Below are 18325 nucleotides of genomic sequence, written 5' to 3'. Positions count from 1 at the left end.
CACAGAAAATGATACGGAAGTAAAGGGAAGCCACGTAGGGGGTGGGGGACCTGGGGATGCCCACGGGCTTAGTTTGGAGGGGTACTGCCCTCCCAAACAAAGGCTAGGCATGGGGGGCACTCAGGGTCACATGCTACTGCCCCTCCCATTTCTTAGAGCACAGAGCTGCCCAGCTGAAGGAGAGTGCTGCTCGGACGCTGCCTCATGGGTCCTCCCTTTCTGTGTGTTAGGAGCCATCCTGTCTTCTGTACAAGAATAAGTGCCTGCAGTGGGGCAGGGGAATAGGATAGGGGAAGAGGCAGTAGGGAAGGAAGTGGGGTGGGATAGGGCAGGGATGTGGGAGTGAGGGCAGGAGACGGTGGGAAGGAGGATGAGAAGTGGATAGGGGAAGCGGGAGCCCAGCACTTGGCACCCCCTCGGTAGCAGAAGCTGGGGCTCCCCCCAATAAGCAGGCACTTTGAACCCCACCAAATGAGCCCTCCCCCTGCACTTGAACCACCTCAATGAGCCCCCCCACAGTCCCAGTACCCAGACCCCCACAGATATAAACCCCCACCAAGCCCCATCATGACACACCCAGACCCTTCCTGCCTAGTCCCAACCACCCTCACCTGGACCCCCCCTGCAGAGCTCCACTGCCCCTGCACCCAGAAAGCCCCAAATGAGTCCCGGTGCATCCAGATCCCCACAATGAGCTGCCACACCCAGATTACCCCACACAGAGCCCTCTTGTCCCACACCAGGCTCTCCCCACATGAAATCCCTCTACACTTGGATTCTGCTGGGCTGAGCCTGCCTGCCCACAACTGGGCCCCAGGGTGCTTCTGGGGCAGGTCCAGCCCTTGTACTTTGTCAGGGGTGGGTGCAGTTTCACCGCTGAGTCCCTTTCCCAGGGCAAGGGCTGCAGGGTGCTCCCCACTGCAATGCTGGAGCCTCCATATTTGTTTATTATATAATAAAATTTGCAGAATTTTAAAATATTGTGTGCAGAATTTTTTATTTTTGGGGGCCAGAATTCCCTTAGGAGTAATGTGGGGAGGAAGGACAAGGACAAAGCATATTCAAGTGTAAAAAAAAACAAAACCAAAAAACCCCCCACACCAGTGTCAGGGAAGTGAAATGAACAAAAGAAAGAAAATTAAAAGAAAACAGAATCCATGAGAAAGTGGTAAAGAATTTAGTCTATTTGAGCAAATAATGGAGCTCCTAGTTCTCACTGCATCCTATATGGAGGTTTTGTCCAGTTTATTTTAAAAAATTCTAACCTAACTAGAACAGTAATTCAAGAGCAGTAAGTTTAGAAATAAACTCAGACTGTATATAACTGACCCGTGGAATTCACTATTACAGGTGTTACTGGGATACAGTTGCTGAAGTAAAACAGAACAAGGCTGGATACCATGACCATTAATATTTGCAGCTGCACAGCCCAAAAAGAGTAATTAAGTCCAAAGCTTCAGGGCATAAGCTTGTCAGCAGACAGGAAGCAGTTTCCCCCACATCCAACTTTGTGAAAAACACTATGTAGTTGGCAAGCAACTATAGGATTTTGTATTTCGTTTGAAGCATCAGGTGTTGGCCACTGCTGTTGAAACAGCCTGATCTGATGTGTTAAATACATTCCTATGTAATTTATATCTGAAATTATTATTTGGGTGGGGGGAGGTAAGAGGATTTTGAAAGTCTAAGGGTATGTACGGAGCTGGAAGGTGTAATTTTCAGTCCAAGCAGACATACCCATGCTAGCTCTAATAGAACTAGTGTGCTTAAAACAGAAACGCAGCTGCATTGGCACAAGTGGTGGGATGGGTTAATCGCCCTGAACACAATCCCATTTGAGATCTTAAGAATGTACTCGGGGAAGCTAGCCCATCCCATGGCAGCTACACTGCTCTTTTAGTGTGCTAGTTCATCAGATGCAGCATGAATACGTCTACTCAAGCCAGAGATTACACCTTCTAGCTCCAGAGTAGACATACCCTTAATGAATTTATTATGCTGAAAGATATTGGAGACAAAACTGACAACACAAGTGCTCTAGAACAGTAGTTCTAAACTAGGGGTACATGTACTCCTAGGGGTACACAGAGGTCTTCCGGGGGTCACCAACTTATCTAGATATCAGTCTAGTTTTACAACAAACTACAGACACTCCCTGGGTTACGCAAGACCCGATTTACACAAATTCACACTTATGGAAAAAGTTCTGTAAGCTAGAAATAGGAGGGTTTTGGGGTTGGTTTCTTTTTTGGCATAACGTTCAAGTATACGTTTCTGACTTATGCAAAGTTAGAGTTACGCAAGGCTTTCCGGAACCGAACAATTGCGTTAAGTTGGGGAGCGTCTGTACATAAAAAGCACCAGCAAAGTCAGTACAAACTAAAATTCCATACGGACAACGACCTGTTTATACCTCTCTCTATGCTATACCAGGGTCGCCTAACTGTGGCTCATGAGTCGCATGCAGTTCTTTTACAGTTAAAGTGTGGTTCACGGAGCCCCCGACGCCTCCCCCCATTCTCTGCCTACCAGAAGCTCAGGCTTCTTCCCTGTGGCAGGGTGGTGGGTCTAGGAGCTTCTGCGCGAGACAACTGGTGCCTACTGATAGTGGGGGGCACAATTTAAAGCCCCCCGCAACAGCTTAAGTCACACACACCCAGGCATGCCCCTCGCCTTCCCACAGCAGCTCCTCCCTGCAACTTCCAGGTGTTAGCTCCGTGTGGAGAGGCACTGCTTTAGCTCCACAGGGAGAGGCAGCAGTAAAAACAGGAGCTCTCCCTGCAGCTCCCAGCTGTTTGCCACTGTCTCTCCCCATGGCCACAGCTCCCAGCTTGCTGGCTCCAGCAGCTGCCTGGCAGGGAGGGGGCCCGGCAGCATCATGTGACCGAGCAGAGCCAGCAAATCCTGGCAAAAATCCGGAGGGGGTGGGGGAGATATGACCCCACGTGCCTCCCCCCATGCATCACCTCTGGCAGTGGGGCGGGGGGAGGAGGGGATTTGGGACTGGAGGTGCTCTCAAACGTCTCAAGATTGTCATGCACAGCTCAGAGGGTTAGTAGGTTTGGCCATCCCTGTACTATACACTGAAATGTAAGTACAATATTTATATTCCAATTGATTTATTTTATAATTATATGATACAATAATGGTACTGAAGAACAGGGAGGGAAAACCAGTAACTGACAGAACAGCGATGAAAGCAGTCTGCAAAGATTTCTACACCAAACTGTTCGCCTCTCAGATAAATGTCCCAGTACCAACACTTCAACCAACCAATGAGCACGTACTCCCAGTCCTTGTCAGCAAAGTTTGACATGTAGTTCACCAAATGAAGGAAGGAAAAGCCCCAGATAAAGATGGACTGACAATTGAAATTATAAGAGCTGGAAGCCAAGACCTCTGGGAAACCCTTGCTCAGAGGTTTAGCCATTACTTGGACATGCAGAAGATACCATCTAGCTGGAAGGAGTCCAACACCATTCTGCTGTACAGGAAGGGCGATCATGAAGATCTAAAGAACTATCGTCCAATATGCCTACTCTCACATGTCTACAAGCTGTTCACCAAAGTAACAACAAACAGACTCTCACAGAGTCTGGATGAGCAGCAGCCGAGAGAGCAGCAGGCTTTCGAAGGAATTTCAGCACAATGGACTATATTTTCACTATAAAACAGCTATTGGAACACTCAAGGGAATACAAATTCCCTTTATGTACTGCCTTCGTCGACTATGAAAAGCGTTTGACAGCAATCAATGCAGCGTTGACAGCTCTTGCAGAGCAGGGCATCGACACAAACTACATCAAACCATTAAAGGAAGCAAATTCTGACTGCACTACAAATATAACTTTATTTGATATTCCCCTTTGCATCCCAGTTAAGGAAGGTGTGAAATAAGGAGACACCGTTTCACAGAAACTCTTAACAGCCTGCCTCAAAATGGTAATGAGGCAGATGATTTAGAGGGGTGGAATCAACATCAATGGAGAGCACTTAAACCATCTCAGATTCATGGACGATATTGTGTGATCGCAGAAAATACTACCAAACTATAGAAAATGCTGCTAGAACTCAACACAAAAAGCAGCCAAGTCGGACTGAAAATTAACAGTTCCAAAACGAAATTTATGTGGTCTGATACCTTGCCAAAAGCCCAAATAAAAATCACAGGAGAACAAGTAGAAGTTGAGCAATATGGCTATTTTGGCCAAGAAATTAACACGTGCCACGATCAGGAAAGCGAGCTCTCGTGAAGAAAGCAAGCAGAAAAACCAACAAGGCAACATGCGCCAGCCTCTTCAGCTCAACAGTACTGCCAGCAATGTTGTATGGCAGCAAAACATGGGAGCTGACGAAAGAGAGGAACAGCAACTGACTGTCACGGAGAGGGCGATGGAAAGAAGAATTCTGGGAATTTCCAACAGCGACTGAGTCCCCAGTGAAGCAATCAGACAGCAGAGTAGAGTGCAGGATGTTGTTTTTGAGAGCATGCATAGTAAAATGCAATGGGCCGGGCATATAGCAAGGCTCACTGACTATCGATGGACTGCAGCTGTCACCGAGTGGTACCCCTGGGAACTGAAATGCCCACTCACACGACCTCCAAAGAGATGGGAAGATTATATTGTGAAAATACATGGCCGCACATGAAAAAGGAAGGCCAGGATATGAGAAGAATGGAAGGCGTGTTGTGATTGGCACAATCTATATGAGGGCTGAAGGACTGATTGACCAAGGTGATATGGTAAAAATGAGAAAGTAAGTAATTTGTCCAGTAATAGTGTGCTGTGTCACTTTTGTATTTTTATATCTGATTTTGTAAGCAAGTAGTTTTTAAGTAAGGTAAAACTTGGGGTACGCAAGATAAATCAGACTCCTGCAAGGGGTACAGTGGTCTGGAAAGGTTGAGAGTCACTGCTCTAAAACATACAATGTAAGTAGTACGGCTGAACCTCCACACCAGTTTAAGACTTGGCCTCTTCAAACACTGCTAACAGGGTGCTACCACAGCCACCTATCCACCAGGAAATGGACTGAAACCACAACTCATTTCATGTAGACCAGAAAAAAAGACTGTACATTTATTAAAATGAGTCATCTTTTTCTAGTACAAGATAGGATAGTTATTAGTCCAGTAAAAAAGAAAAATAACTCAAAGAGGTGTCAGTGGCACATCGGTGCAGAACCTAGGTCATCGATCTGACTCCTACCCAGGCTTGTATTGACTGAAAATGACCTTTTAGTGACTGGTTTACGTGAAGTGAGTTGTGGACTCAGTCCATTTCTTAGTGGATAAGCATCAGTGTTCTTTAAAAAAATAAATCCACTGCTGGCATCAGTTTGCATCTTGTTGGCAGTTTTAGGAGAGGCTAACAGTATGTCTACACTACGAACGCTACAGCAACATAGCTACACTACAGCAGCAGAACTGCAGACGCTTGCTACAGCGATGAAAGGGGTTTTTCTGTCGCTGTAGTAAATCCACTCTCCCAAGAGGTGGTAGCTGGGTCAATGGAAAAAGTCTTCTGTCGATCTAGAAGTGTCTATATTGGAACTTAGGTCAGCTGACCTATGTCACTCAGGGGTGTGAAAAATTCAGCGATTTAGCTAGGTCGACCAAAGTTTCAGGTGTAGACCAGTCCTTATTCTTAAATTGGCATGGATACTCAACTGCTACTACCCACGTTGAACATGTTAAAGGACTTCAGGACTAAAGGATGTCCATTGTGTGTGTCACTATTATCTTTCAGCAGTACTGACCTTTTATGCTGCCTTCCCCACAGAGATTAAAAACCATACAACAGAAGGTGATCACTTAAGTCAGTACCACTGAGGAAATGAGAGAGGAGATGTTAAATACAAATTCCCCCAACAATCTGCTGTATTTCTGAGGGGGTCAGCCACATACCTTCACTAACAGTATAGTGAAAGGAATGCCATTTACATGAGGAAACGGTGATGTTGGGTGGTTAGAAAGTTGACTTAATAACTTAAGCCATCATTTTGGGAAAGGGAAAGCATCCCTTGTCATATTCCTTTGATTGGAGAAAATATAGCTGAGTTTTTCTTCTGCTAAAACCCTGCCCCAAAAAGATATCAAACAACTAAATAGTAATTATATAGTGTTCAAGATACAAAAGCAGCTTTACAAGTGATGTCAAGCCTATGTTGTCGGCCTTTAGCAAACACAGAAATGGCTTACAAGGCAAAGTCAGCTTCTACCTCATAATAGTAAAATTTCAGACCCTTCATTTCTGGAATATTATTGCCTTTTCAAGTAGTTTATACTACCAAGGACTCAATTTTGTATCTTACAACACACCTGAAATGGGTAGTAACTCCCCTAGAAATGCATGGCTGCTTCTTGTTAATATCATCCTTGGATACTAATTCAAATGGTTTATTATTCAACTTTTAAAAAAAAGCATTAGTGTAGTGCTCTTGAAAATTAGGGTTTAATAGCAGATGTGAGAGCCAGATATCCTGCAGAAATGCACTATGCATGCATGTTTCAGTATTACACTATTTACTGAGACCCAATTGTAGATTTAATTGACTTTGGCAAAATTCTCTAGTTATGATTTATAATCAGACAGCCACCTTCCTCAACTCCCTCTCAGAATTTAAAAGTATTAAATATTTTTGGTATTAAATGGATAATTTAACACTTATCCAATACTTATCCAATACTAAAATTAATTTAAGATTTGATTTGTTAATTTAATTCTGATTTAACAGTCAAAGCATTTTATTCTTAGTGTAATTTAGTATTAATAGCAACTTAACTCTGGTGATGTTTTCTTAATTTTAGTTTTACTTTAAGACTTTTAATGAAGTTCATAAAATAGAAACAGATATGGAATCATATTTCTTTCAATAAGCAATGGGGGACCAGAACCTTTGAGGACCTGGGATGAATACTAGCGGTCAACCTAAAAGTCTCACTAGTCCCCGCTAATAAATCTGTGGTTTTTACAATATGAAGGGAATGTCTCACGGCCAAGAAAACAGATCTAAGTGCCTCAATTTGTTGTTTCAGAGACTTCCCCAGGGATTTCAATCTGTCCCTATATGTAAACACAACTCACATTTTAAGATCAGTAAGTAACACATTTGGAATACGTCCTAGTGCTTAAGAAGCACAGGATGAGGAGCCAAGACATATGGAACCTGTTTCCAGCTCTTCCATAGGCATGGCTCAGTGACAATGGCTAAGTCACAGCTTCCTGGTGCTTCAGTTTCCTCAGATATAAAATAGCAATAATGGTACTTCGCTACCTCAGTGTGTTGAGGCACGATTCATGGGTATTTGCAAAATGCTTCAAGATGCTGAGATGAAAGGCAGTGTAAAAACACTACATCAGATACTCATAAAAACAGGGAGCATTTATCTCTGCTCCCTGATCTGTAATGTTTGATGTCTGTCAACCTAGGAGACAGAAATGAATCCTGAAATCGACACGACAGTTCCAGTTCCTGTTCCTCTTCTAGTTAGCTATCCAGAGGAATTTTCAGATTTAAGACAGCACGTATGTTCTGCAGTCTGTCTGGGAACCTCAATTTTTAAAAAAAGCTTTACAAATCCACCTTTTAGTCTCTGTGTCTAGGATCTATTATGGCAGGTGCTGAAAGCTGAATTTTTTTTTTTTTAAATCAACCACCCAGAGTCACTTCTTTGCATGTTACACAGTAATTTCAACCAAATATCTCAAAACACTGTCTACCTTATAAAGTGAGATGTAATGTTTGTCTTCTATTCATTTTGTAAACTGGTGGACATAAGCACAGTGGTTAAGTGATTTCCTCAAAGTCCTACAAGTGGAAGATCTGGGAACAGAACCAAAGATTTTCGACTCCCAACATTACCCTAAATTCATCTAATACATACTGCTCACAGCAAACTTGGCATCCATTTCTAATCTTAAGAGAACCAAAACTAAACTTTGCAGAACTTCATTAGTGCAAGTTAGCGACAGAGACCCATTGTGATTTACAAGAATTTTACCAGTTAGTAAGTATAGTACATGCCAAAATGTACTATAAATATAGTGTTCATTTATTTTGAGAGTGCAATCTAGCTTAAATTGTTGATAATACTTCATTATATTTAGATAATTATTCTAACCATGTATATGCAGAGCACTTAAGTTCTAGCAAGACAAGAAGCCACTACAGCACTTTGCTATTACATCTTTGTAAAGGAGGGAGACTGCTTCATGTGTGAAAATTATGAAGTTTTAGCTGATTAGCAAAGTCAGGAAGGTTATACTTTATTGCTGTTCTGCTACCAAAGTGATACCAAAAAAGTCCTAGACTGCTTAAGCATTTGGATGATTTACCTAATTTCTACAGAAAGTCAACTCCTTTAGCTCAAATTTGTGCTATTACACACAAATGTAAGTGTAGCTTGCAGCATAGGTATGGGAAGCAATTAACATTTAGTAGCACTTGTATATGAGGATTGCTTTTCAGTTCACAAGTCTTAGGGCTAGCTCCATCTAGCTGAAGCTAACTGGGATCCTTTTTACAGGTGAATTTAAATATGCTCCCATCAAGCCTCTAAGTCAGCGTACACACACAGAGCAAGATACAAGCTCTGAGGCTACTTCAGACCAGTGATGAGCTGCCAAAAGCTGAAGAACCAGTTCCTTCAGTCGCTCTGGGTCTTCAGCGGCACTTCGGTAGCAGGCCCTTCAGTTGCTCTGGGTTGTGCCGCCAAAGACCCGGAGTGACTGAAGGGCCCGCTGCTGAAGTGCCGAAGACCCGGAACACTGCTGGGTGAGTAAAAATTAAAAAGGGATTCTCAGGGGAGCCTCCCCAGCTGAGACCTCAGGCAGGCCAGACAGGACGGTCCTGTGGGCTGGATGTGGCCCGTGGGCAGGAGTTTGCCCACCCCTTTAACAACCAGTTCTAAACCGGCTTCAAAATTTAACTGGTCCGTTCGAACCGGCTCCAGCTCACCACTGCTTCAGACTGTTACCAAGGGTCTATCAGTGGGCTTAATCTTCTTTCAGAGTAGCAGCCGAGTTAGTCTGTATTCGCAAAAAGAACAGGAGTACTTGTGGCACCTTAGCGACTACAAGTACTCCTGTTCTTTTTAATCTTGTTACAATCCCTAATAACTATTAAAAATTAGGCCCAATAAAGTCATCATCTTCGATTTCCTATTTTTCATTCAAAACTGCAAGCTACATAAACAAAGCCAGTGTACTGTATAAGACTGGATACAGGAATGCTATACACACTTCCAAGAGGAAATCCTCTTAGCCCAAAGCCAGTCTAGAAATTAAACTTATTTAATTAAAATTTTATAAGAGTACTGGTGGGAACTGCAATTCCTGGTTTCTAGGGTAATGGTGTGACGTTACCATTCAGTGTTCCCCAGCCCAACTGACTAGATGTTCAGAGTCCAGCACAGTGCACAAATATTAGTAGGACTATAGCTGAAAAAAAGACAATGGGATCCTAAGCCTATGTTTTGCACATATTTGATTTCCTGGGAGATATGTGGCTTAAGGAAGGGCAATATTGATCCCTTTAGTATAGTGGTTCTCAACCTGCAGCCCAATCAGCATATAGCTGCAGCCCCTGTGACATCCTCAGGGCCATAAAGGTAGTATATATATTGTGTGGATACGGCCCAAACAACACAGAGAGCTGCATACGCAGCCCACAATGGTAAACAGGTTGAGAACCATTGCTTTAGCGTAACCATCATGTGTCCTGGAAACCATGAGAGATCAGGAGGTACAATGGCACCTATTGCAAACATTGTTTGGCCTCATTTTTAAAGTTAGGTAACTAGCATTAGTCTAGGAAAGGGGAAAATAAAGCCATTACAAGGAATGTCACTGATACTGTAAGCTTCTTCTGTGGCTGTGTATATGCCATGTACATGTAAAAACGTATCTGAAGGTGAAAATGTTTTAAATACTATGACAAGAAATATTTTAAACAGAATTGTGTACAGGTGTATTCCACATTCATAGATGCAATTCTATAGTCTAGTCATTGCACCGATCCTGAGGAGTAAATAATTATAAAACATTTTGGAGCGATCACACACAAACATACTGCTTGCCAGAACGCCAAAAAACTATCTTTAGTAGGAATTAAATATTGTGCCTTAATGAATGACAGATTTCCAGAATCAAAAAAAAAAAAAAAAAAATCATCGGTAGTGTTATTTGCTGCTGCCAGGACACTAGGTATTGACATTACAGTGCTGCAAGATCACTAGAGATATAAAAATGTTTGCCCAGTGACAAAATAAGTCAGTAGGGAAAGATTTTCAGGATTCTAAATGAGGTATTAAATTAGGGTGATCACAATAAATTAGTAAGGATAACAAAACTGACATTTCTCTTAAATCTCAGTATGTAGCACTAGCCATTAGGCCATCTTGCTTATGAAAATCAGCAAGTGCCTAATCCTGCTTGCCATGAAGAGAACAATAATATATCACGTCAGTTCTAAGCCTCCATACATGGAGCTTAACTCAGATATTTAGTCCTACTTACTCCCACCTACTAATGTAGGAGTGTAAAAGGAGTCTAATGACGAAACTTACACAGCAAGGAGCTATGATAAATGTAAATTTAAGTTATTAGCTGCTCTTTTCCCCCCCCACAAAACTCCTTTCCTCTACCCCTACAGACTGCGAACTACACCATGCTAGGCTCCCTAAACTCCACAGGCCACATACAGAGACAATGAGCAAGGAGGTGTGAACTTCACATTAGTGAAGCATGTGCAAGTAGAAAGGGAGTCTACATTAGTGTAAATAAGGCAAGTGGAGGAACTGAAGAAGCAAGGTAAATTCAGACTACCCCAGACTCCTCTGAATTTGGCTTAGAGTGTGGCAGAAACTTACATATTGAAAACTATTCCTCTTGCAAATTTAACATACCCAAGTGCTTCTGAAAATAAGGGTTACAAATAAATAAGCACTTCCCTTACCCTCCCAGCCCTCTTCTTACAAAGAGCTACTGTTTGCTAATCCAAAAACATTCCTAATCATCTGCTGGAATTAACTTCTAACACTGGCAATTTGTTTTTATCCCCATTTTCCTTCAGTATTTCACTTCCTTATTAAACATCTGCCACAGAATAGTGCTTTAGACTGGGAAGATGACCAGAAAATGCAGCTAGAGAATGTTATATCAAAGAGACTTCCTGCCCAGCTGAGAAGCCGACCTCTCATCTGCATGGACTACAAACATCACCTCTATAACATGTGTCCTGAGTCAATCTAGTAATTTAAAAGCATTAATTTTTATGTGACAACTACTTCAATACACTGCAGATTACATGCCAAGTGATTTGCAAGTCCTCTGAATACAAAGCTAGAATTTAGCATTAGCAACTCAGTCTAATTCTCATCCAGTACTACCCTCTTCAAGTAGTTTCTTGGTATCTGTCTCTACTCTTGGCCCATCAAGATTTGTAAACAGTGAAAGATATGTCAAGTTACTTAAAAAAAAGTGCTGAAAAATTTAAATAGGCAAAACCAAGAAACGTACTCTAGCTTACTCAGTAGTCTTTAGAAATGCAAGTGCAGAGAACTGGAAGCGTGTTAAAATTCTAATGCCACTTGATAGCCACACAGCAGCTAGACAGGAATTTAATGACAGCATCCACCACAAAGCTTTATTTGATTACTTAATTATTTTACAAGGCCAATTCTTATGTAAAACACATTGTAAAAACTTCCAGAATTACATGCAAAGATCTTCATGTTGTATAATTCAAAATCACTATGTGCAATAAACAGGACTGTCTGAAATTTACAGCAAGATCATGGGGTTAAATTTAACACATTTGTTTAGTTAAAGACTAAGATTTATCACACATGACAAAAGAATTATTCTTTGCAAACATACAGCTCCCTCTATGCAATGATGTCAAAGCACTTTAAAAGCCTTAATGTTCACTGTACACTTATGTGGTGGACAAGTATCGTTATTCTCATTTTACAGAAGGAATCCAAAAGCACAGAGAACTATATCCAAAGCCACATGGTAAATCTGTGGCAGAGCCAGGAAGAGAATCCACACTTCCTGAGTCACATTACCGTTAAACACAAAAACTACTCTCTCGCCTCATTATTGCAACACAGTTTTGAGATGCGTACAGTATAGCTAGTGAAAAATTGCTGCTGTCACATTGTTCACAAAGGTTACTGGCCATTTCCCTTACAAAGCCTCTTTTCTATGAGGTAGAACGTGGGAAGAATGTTGGCAGAATGATGGAATTCTACCTAGAACATAAAACTACCTTTGAAAACAATCTTGGATGAGTCTATAGTACAAAGGTATCCTTGTGCAATATGGTATAAAGTGGAACCAAAACTCATACATCACAAATTGACGAAGAGAGGACATATTTAAAGTGAGTCAGGGACAGCTAGAAGGCATACAATCTATTAGTCACACTTTAACAAGAAGATCACAGTAATGATGGTTAGAAACCATTTAACAGAGTAAGAGAATATCCAAAGAGACACTACAACCATTATAACATGCATGGTTGCTCCTACATTCCGGGAGTTTAATATCAGTCATGGTTTCTTATTGGATCTCACAGAATTTGTGGACTCTCTGGTCATGCTTCCAGCATTCTGCTGGCTTGCCTACCAAAACCCTTGCTGCTCCTCGCTACAGAATCCCTGCATCTGGTCTCTGCACACTGGTGGGTCTGCTCCATTTTGAGCCTTTCCCTCCCAGGCAAGACATCACTATAAAACAATTTAAAATTTTACTACACATTTCACTTTGCAATGTTAGTAGGAATAAAAGGAAGCTGGTTGAGTAGGATCCTGCACATTCAACAAAAGCCAATCAAGCTGAAAAAGATATTGCACTTCTGCTTTTAAGTATGACAGGATTTTTCACTGGAGAGGCTTTATCATAATATACTCAATACTGGGCCATAAGGGGAGAAGAATTTTTCCTATGTGGCTCAGTAAATGCTCAAATTTAAGGAAGTCTGTATGGCAAGCAGACTTCTTGAGTTTTCTTGCTTTCTTCCTTTCCTTCTACAGAAGTCAATCTCCTGACAGAGAATTACACATTTTGCTCACTTTCTGATACCACTCTCTGAAGAGAAAGTATGTAGATTTACTGCTAAAAAATTGACATTCATCTTCATCATTCATTCACAAGCCTGTTTCAAGCATGTACAACAGCTTCTATTCTGATCAGCAAGAGATATATGAAAAGAGTAAACACTTCATACTTCTTGTGAAAACAGCTTAATTTAAAATCCATGTTTAAAGAATGTGGTGTGCAGATTTCTATATTTTTTCCAAATCAATTTGTCTGCCGTTTGGAGTAAATCTAATATGCATTCAATTTATGTTATGCTAACAGGGCCTAATCAAGACTTGTATAAGCAGGTATAACTTAGCTGGTCCAAGGTGTTTTGCCTTATACAGGGAGGACCTTTTGGGGCAACCGAAACCCTACTGTGATGCTTAATTATGTTTCAGAAGAGTAGCAAAAATAATCAAACATTTTTTTGTGGGGGGAGGGGGGAAGGCATTTCTTTGAATTTTGACATTCAATTTTTATTTTTCTTGGTGAGATGCGCGTGAAGATGCAAACAAGATTAACTGTAATCGATAGGCCTCACCTATTTGCAATGACATTTAGTTAAAAGTTAGTTCACTCTAAGTAAATAAACTAGCTTGCTGTATAGTTCAAGTTTCAGTCTACATACAAAGAGGAATTTATAATTTTTCCTTTTTTCTCAACCATGACATACAAAATATATTCAGTGCATCAGGATGGTTCAGTGGTAGCAGCCTTACTTCTGGGCTAGTGCAGTGGTTCTCAACCTTTCCAGACTACTGTACCTCTTTCAGAGTCTGATTTGTCTTGCATACCTCAAGTTTCACCTTACTTAAAAACTACTTGCTTACAAAAATCAGACATAAAAATACAAAAGTGTCACAGCACACTATTACTGAAAATTTGCTGTCTCATTTTTACCCTACAATTATAAAATAAATCAATTTGAATATAAATATTGTACTTACATTTCAGCGTGATATTTCAGGCTGTTTTTCACTTGTGAGCCTTGTTTGAAGATTGAACTGCACGCAGCAGGGCTGAAGTCTGTAACTTACCTTCATGGGGCCCTGGGCAATTGCCCTGCTTGCCACCCCCTAATGTCAGCCCTGCGCTTGCAACCCTCTAACCCAACCCGTGACCTCCCTAGGGGTGCAACCCCTAGGTTGAGAAACACTGATGTAAATTAGTTGAGTAACCCCTGGAAGACCTCTTTGTACCCCCAAGGATATGTGTACTCCTGGTTGAGAACCACTGGGCTAGTGGATGAGGCATACAGTTTTCACACCATGATCAGGGATCCCCTCCCAGGCTGACACTGCAGTACTTGGGGGGAAGAAAAGGGGCAGCTGATCTGGTATCCTTCATGTTATCTTAAAGTGACATTCTTCCAGCATTCAATACGTATCCAGTGTCATCTCTGTTCTGGCCAACATTCTCCCTCACTCAACATAACAGATTCTAACATCCAAGTTTCTGCGTACATTAGCGACTGCATAATGGTCACATTTGCCTTCACAGTCACCACTACATAAAGCACTCAATCATTTATAAATCTATTTACACCTGCAGTATGAATTATACAGCGGTAACAGAACTCCAACTGAAAATGTGGAATACAAACCCATTCTGTAACCTATATTATGCCTGAAGCTCTTCCATTTTGTATTACAAAAAATGGAAACTTTTTTAAGGCAAACACACTAATACAATGTGATTCACCAGACCACCACAGTTCTGTCCAGAGAAAAACATCCTGTAGTAAAAAATAAATTCCAACCACAGGTTCATGAACTGTATTGAAACATACCATCTAGATAAAAAAAGCATAACATCCCTGCACTGTGTGCCACTTAAGTGATAATCTAGAAATAGATTTAACAGAGAGGCAATTACTCTACCGTGCATACTTTCTGGCAAGTCTTAAAATGCTAACATGAAGTTCAACAGAAACAGCAGAAATATGCTAGTGTACGCTGAATGCTATTATTATAATTTGTGTTCACTGACTTTTAAACAGCATTATATGCCAGAAGTAAATGCTGAATAGAAAACATGCTGTCTTTTCATATCTCATACATTTCAGAACTTTATATTTGCTATCCCATTTCAAGGGTTGGCTATGCTCAAGAATTGCAAGGCCTGCTCAGTACTCCCCAAGCTGGAGGATCCCATTTTGCAGTCCCCCTGAAGTCAGTACTGAGCAAGGGCCTCAGCTCTGCCCTGCTCAGCACTCGAGACAAGTGTCAGTCAGTGGAGAAGATAAGAGGGGGGAGAAAGAGCAGGAGACCCCTAATTCAGGTCAAAACTAACAACCAGATTCACAGAGATAGAAGGTACACACCTTTATCCTGATGAAACTGATCAAATTTTGTACTACTGGCTCTTGGTGCGCAGTGACACTGGTTCAGACTACAGCAAGAATCAGACACTGAATCACATAGTTTCAGTTTCCCAGCCATCACTGCTAATTAGACTGGTAGCTGAAAAATGCAGTAACACCTCAGGTATGTGAACTGTTCAGATACTAGGGAATGAGCACCAAGGAAATTCCTATCTAAAAAACCTGAAAAACTAATATGAATTCCAGATTCTTTTTAATTGTAAAGTTAGGAAATGAAACTAACACATAAAACTGCAGATCAGCAAGTGCATCTAGTATGGGTGAAGCACACAGCACGTTACTACTCTGTCATACTGCAAGGTTTAAGTTATATAATGAGCTCCCAGCCCTCTAAATTTTCCTCTCAATAACCAGAGTAAGAGAGTTACCACCACCACCATATTCTCTCTTTAAGATCAGTTTCTGACTTCACAGGAGAATTTTTATTCTGATCCATTTAGAGGATGGTAACAATATAACAGTCACAATCCTTCCTACTATCATCAAAGGATGAGAAAGTTCCTTAGCTCTTCTCCACACATAACAAATGTTTAATCCAGTCACTGAAGGTGGGCACAGGCAGATAGACCCTTGGGCCTTGCTCACTGAAACTCACCCATTCATCACGAAGCTTAAACCAAGAGATGTTATTAATTACATCACTTTTATTAATGTACTACAGAGTATTCCTGATCAAGATATTATCTTCCTGATTAAATTCTTCCTTTCCTGTATTTTCTTGGGATTTTATCTGAACACTCCAACTTTTAGATTCTCATCCTTTGGCTTTGTCTAGTTTTAGACTGCATATCCCTAACGTGCAATGTAAATACAAATTAACAAGTATATTATTTATGCAATTACAGTGTACTTCATCACTGACTTTATTATTAAATGTACGTAGTGTATATTTACAAGCAGTTTTGGCATTTTAATCATTGAATCAAAGTTTATCATTTGTAATTCAAGAGAATAAACCTTAAAATCAGAAACATGCCATACTAAAACAGGATTTGAAATAAAAAAGGATTTGAATTTCTAAAGAGGACTTATTAAGTTATTACCATAAGTTCCAAAGAGAAGAGATCCCACAACCCCAGAGCCACCAAGACACAGACACAATCTCCTCTTGCAAGCCTCAGACTCAAAAGCCCCAGTCCCATGGGGCCTCAAAGAACAGGACAGTATAAGTGGAATTAAGAGCGCAGAAATGTCTCCAAAATGTCAAATGTGTTTTGGGTTTTTTTTAAGCCTTAAATTTAATGGACTCCATGCCCACACAGGCAGATAATGCAGCAAGCAAACAGGCTCCCCGTTATATATCTCCAAGATGGATGGAGTTGATGATGGTTGAACAGACTTTTTTGGTAGCTCAGGGTAGGGAATTCTGCAATAATATAACCCACCATAATGGCATGCATCATAATCAGCAAGTGAATTATAGGACTATTCTAAATTCCATCACCTTGCTTATTTATCAAAAATTGTGAATACAAGTGCTTAACATGCAACTCTAGTAATCACAACAAACATAATATATAGGCATTTCTAGGAATATCCAAATGCTGTGGAAATATTTTTCTCTGGAAAGTTTCATGGATTCTCGAGAGAACACCTTATTTAAAACCTCATTAAAATTATCCCAGAAACAACTCAGCTGAAGCACAAAGGGGGCATCTAAAATTACTATAAGGAAACAAGAAAAAGCATCAACATGTATTTGGCCAAAATTTTAATTTTGTAAAGACAAGCTTTTATAAAACATAACCAGTCCCGCTCAAGCAACTCCCCTGCAGTGTTTGAACCTGAACACTGCAACATTAAGAACATTAAGAACTTAATTTTCATTGTCCAAGATGAGAAAAACAAATTAAAATGTAAACTGGATTTTAAAATGTATTCGTTTTTAATAATGTAAGCTAGCATTAGTAAGAGAAAGAGCATCTTATGTTGCAAACAAACATTTCTCAGCGGTCTGTGTCTCTTTAACTAATTGTATATCCTGAAGCTCTGCTTCAGAAGGTGTCTATTATAGTAGTCTCCTAATATGAGTATATATAGGAATGCTCCAGGTTACAATTTAAAAAAATGAACACAAAATACAATAGCTGGTCACAGCTCAAACCTTAAAGAGGAAAAATTGGAATAAGTAAAGAACCGTAACAATGCAATACAAAAACATCTAATTTTGTTTCCTAAACTATTCCTGTGAGTCAGACTTTTACATTACAAAAAATTAGGCTCTCAATCTTGTAATCAGATCTGTCACTGTGGAAGAACCCTTGCATCTGTGTGGATCCTATTGCTGAAATTGTACTCCCAAATGCTCCTAAACCCTCTGCAATTTGTCATATTTTCCGTATTTTGTTTGTTTCCCTAGTTTCTGTAACACTACCACTAAAAGGGAAATATTTTACTATGAAAGGGGAACAGTGAAGTTCACTATACACAAAGCATCAAATACACAAACAAAGGAATTTCCCCCCTCTATTCTATCAGAGGTAGTATCACAATCTTAGATATCATTTGTAACAAGAATAGGTTAAAAAAAAAGACAAATGTAATGTTTAAATGACCCGTGTCCCTTTAAATATCATATTGAAAAAAGCATCTTATCTCATGTGTAACTATACACGTTTATTTGAAATTAAAGACGTTAAATATCCCTTCTTTGGTCATAAACTGCTTACTGACAACAGATCACACATATTGGGATCACGATACCCGTCCCCCACTAGTCTCTCCAAGGCAGACACTAAAAACCAGTTTGTGGTTTACCCATTGTAACTTTGTTGATTTAAATATATGGTTCCGATCTTGCAGACACCTCCACATGAGTAACGTTATGCATGTAACATAATTCATCATAGCA

At 40.5% G+C, this 18325-nt stretch overlaps 1 protein-coding gene across 2 annotated transcripts in view; it reads right to left on the bottom strand.

The window, feature by feature from the left end:
* The window catches only part of USP24 (ubiquitin specific peptidase 24), a 108575-nt gene that overhangs the window by 88368 nt on the left and 1882 nt on the right, over positions 1-18325 (bottom strand). The window lies entirely within an intron of this gene.

Source organism: Lepidochelys olivacea, assembly GCF_965140295.1.
Source record: "Lepidochelys olivacea isolate rLepOli2 genome assembly, chromosome: 8".
Taxonomy (NCBI): domain Eukaryota; kingdom Metazoa; phylum Chordata; order Testudines; family Cheloniidae; genus Lepidochelys; species Lepidochelys olivacea.
The sequence above is the reverse complement of the archived record's forward strand: the minus strand, read 5'-3'. Positions and strand labels throughout refer to the sequence as shown.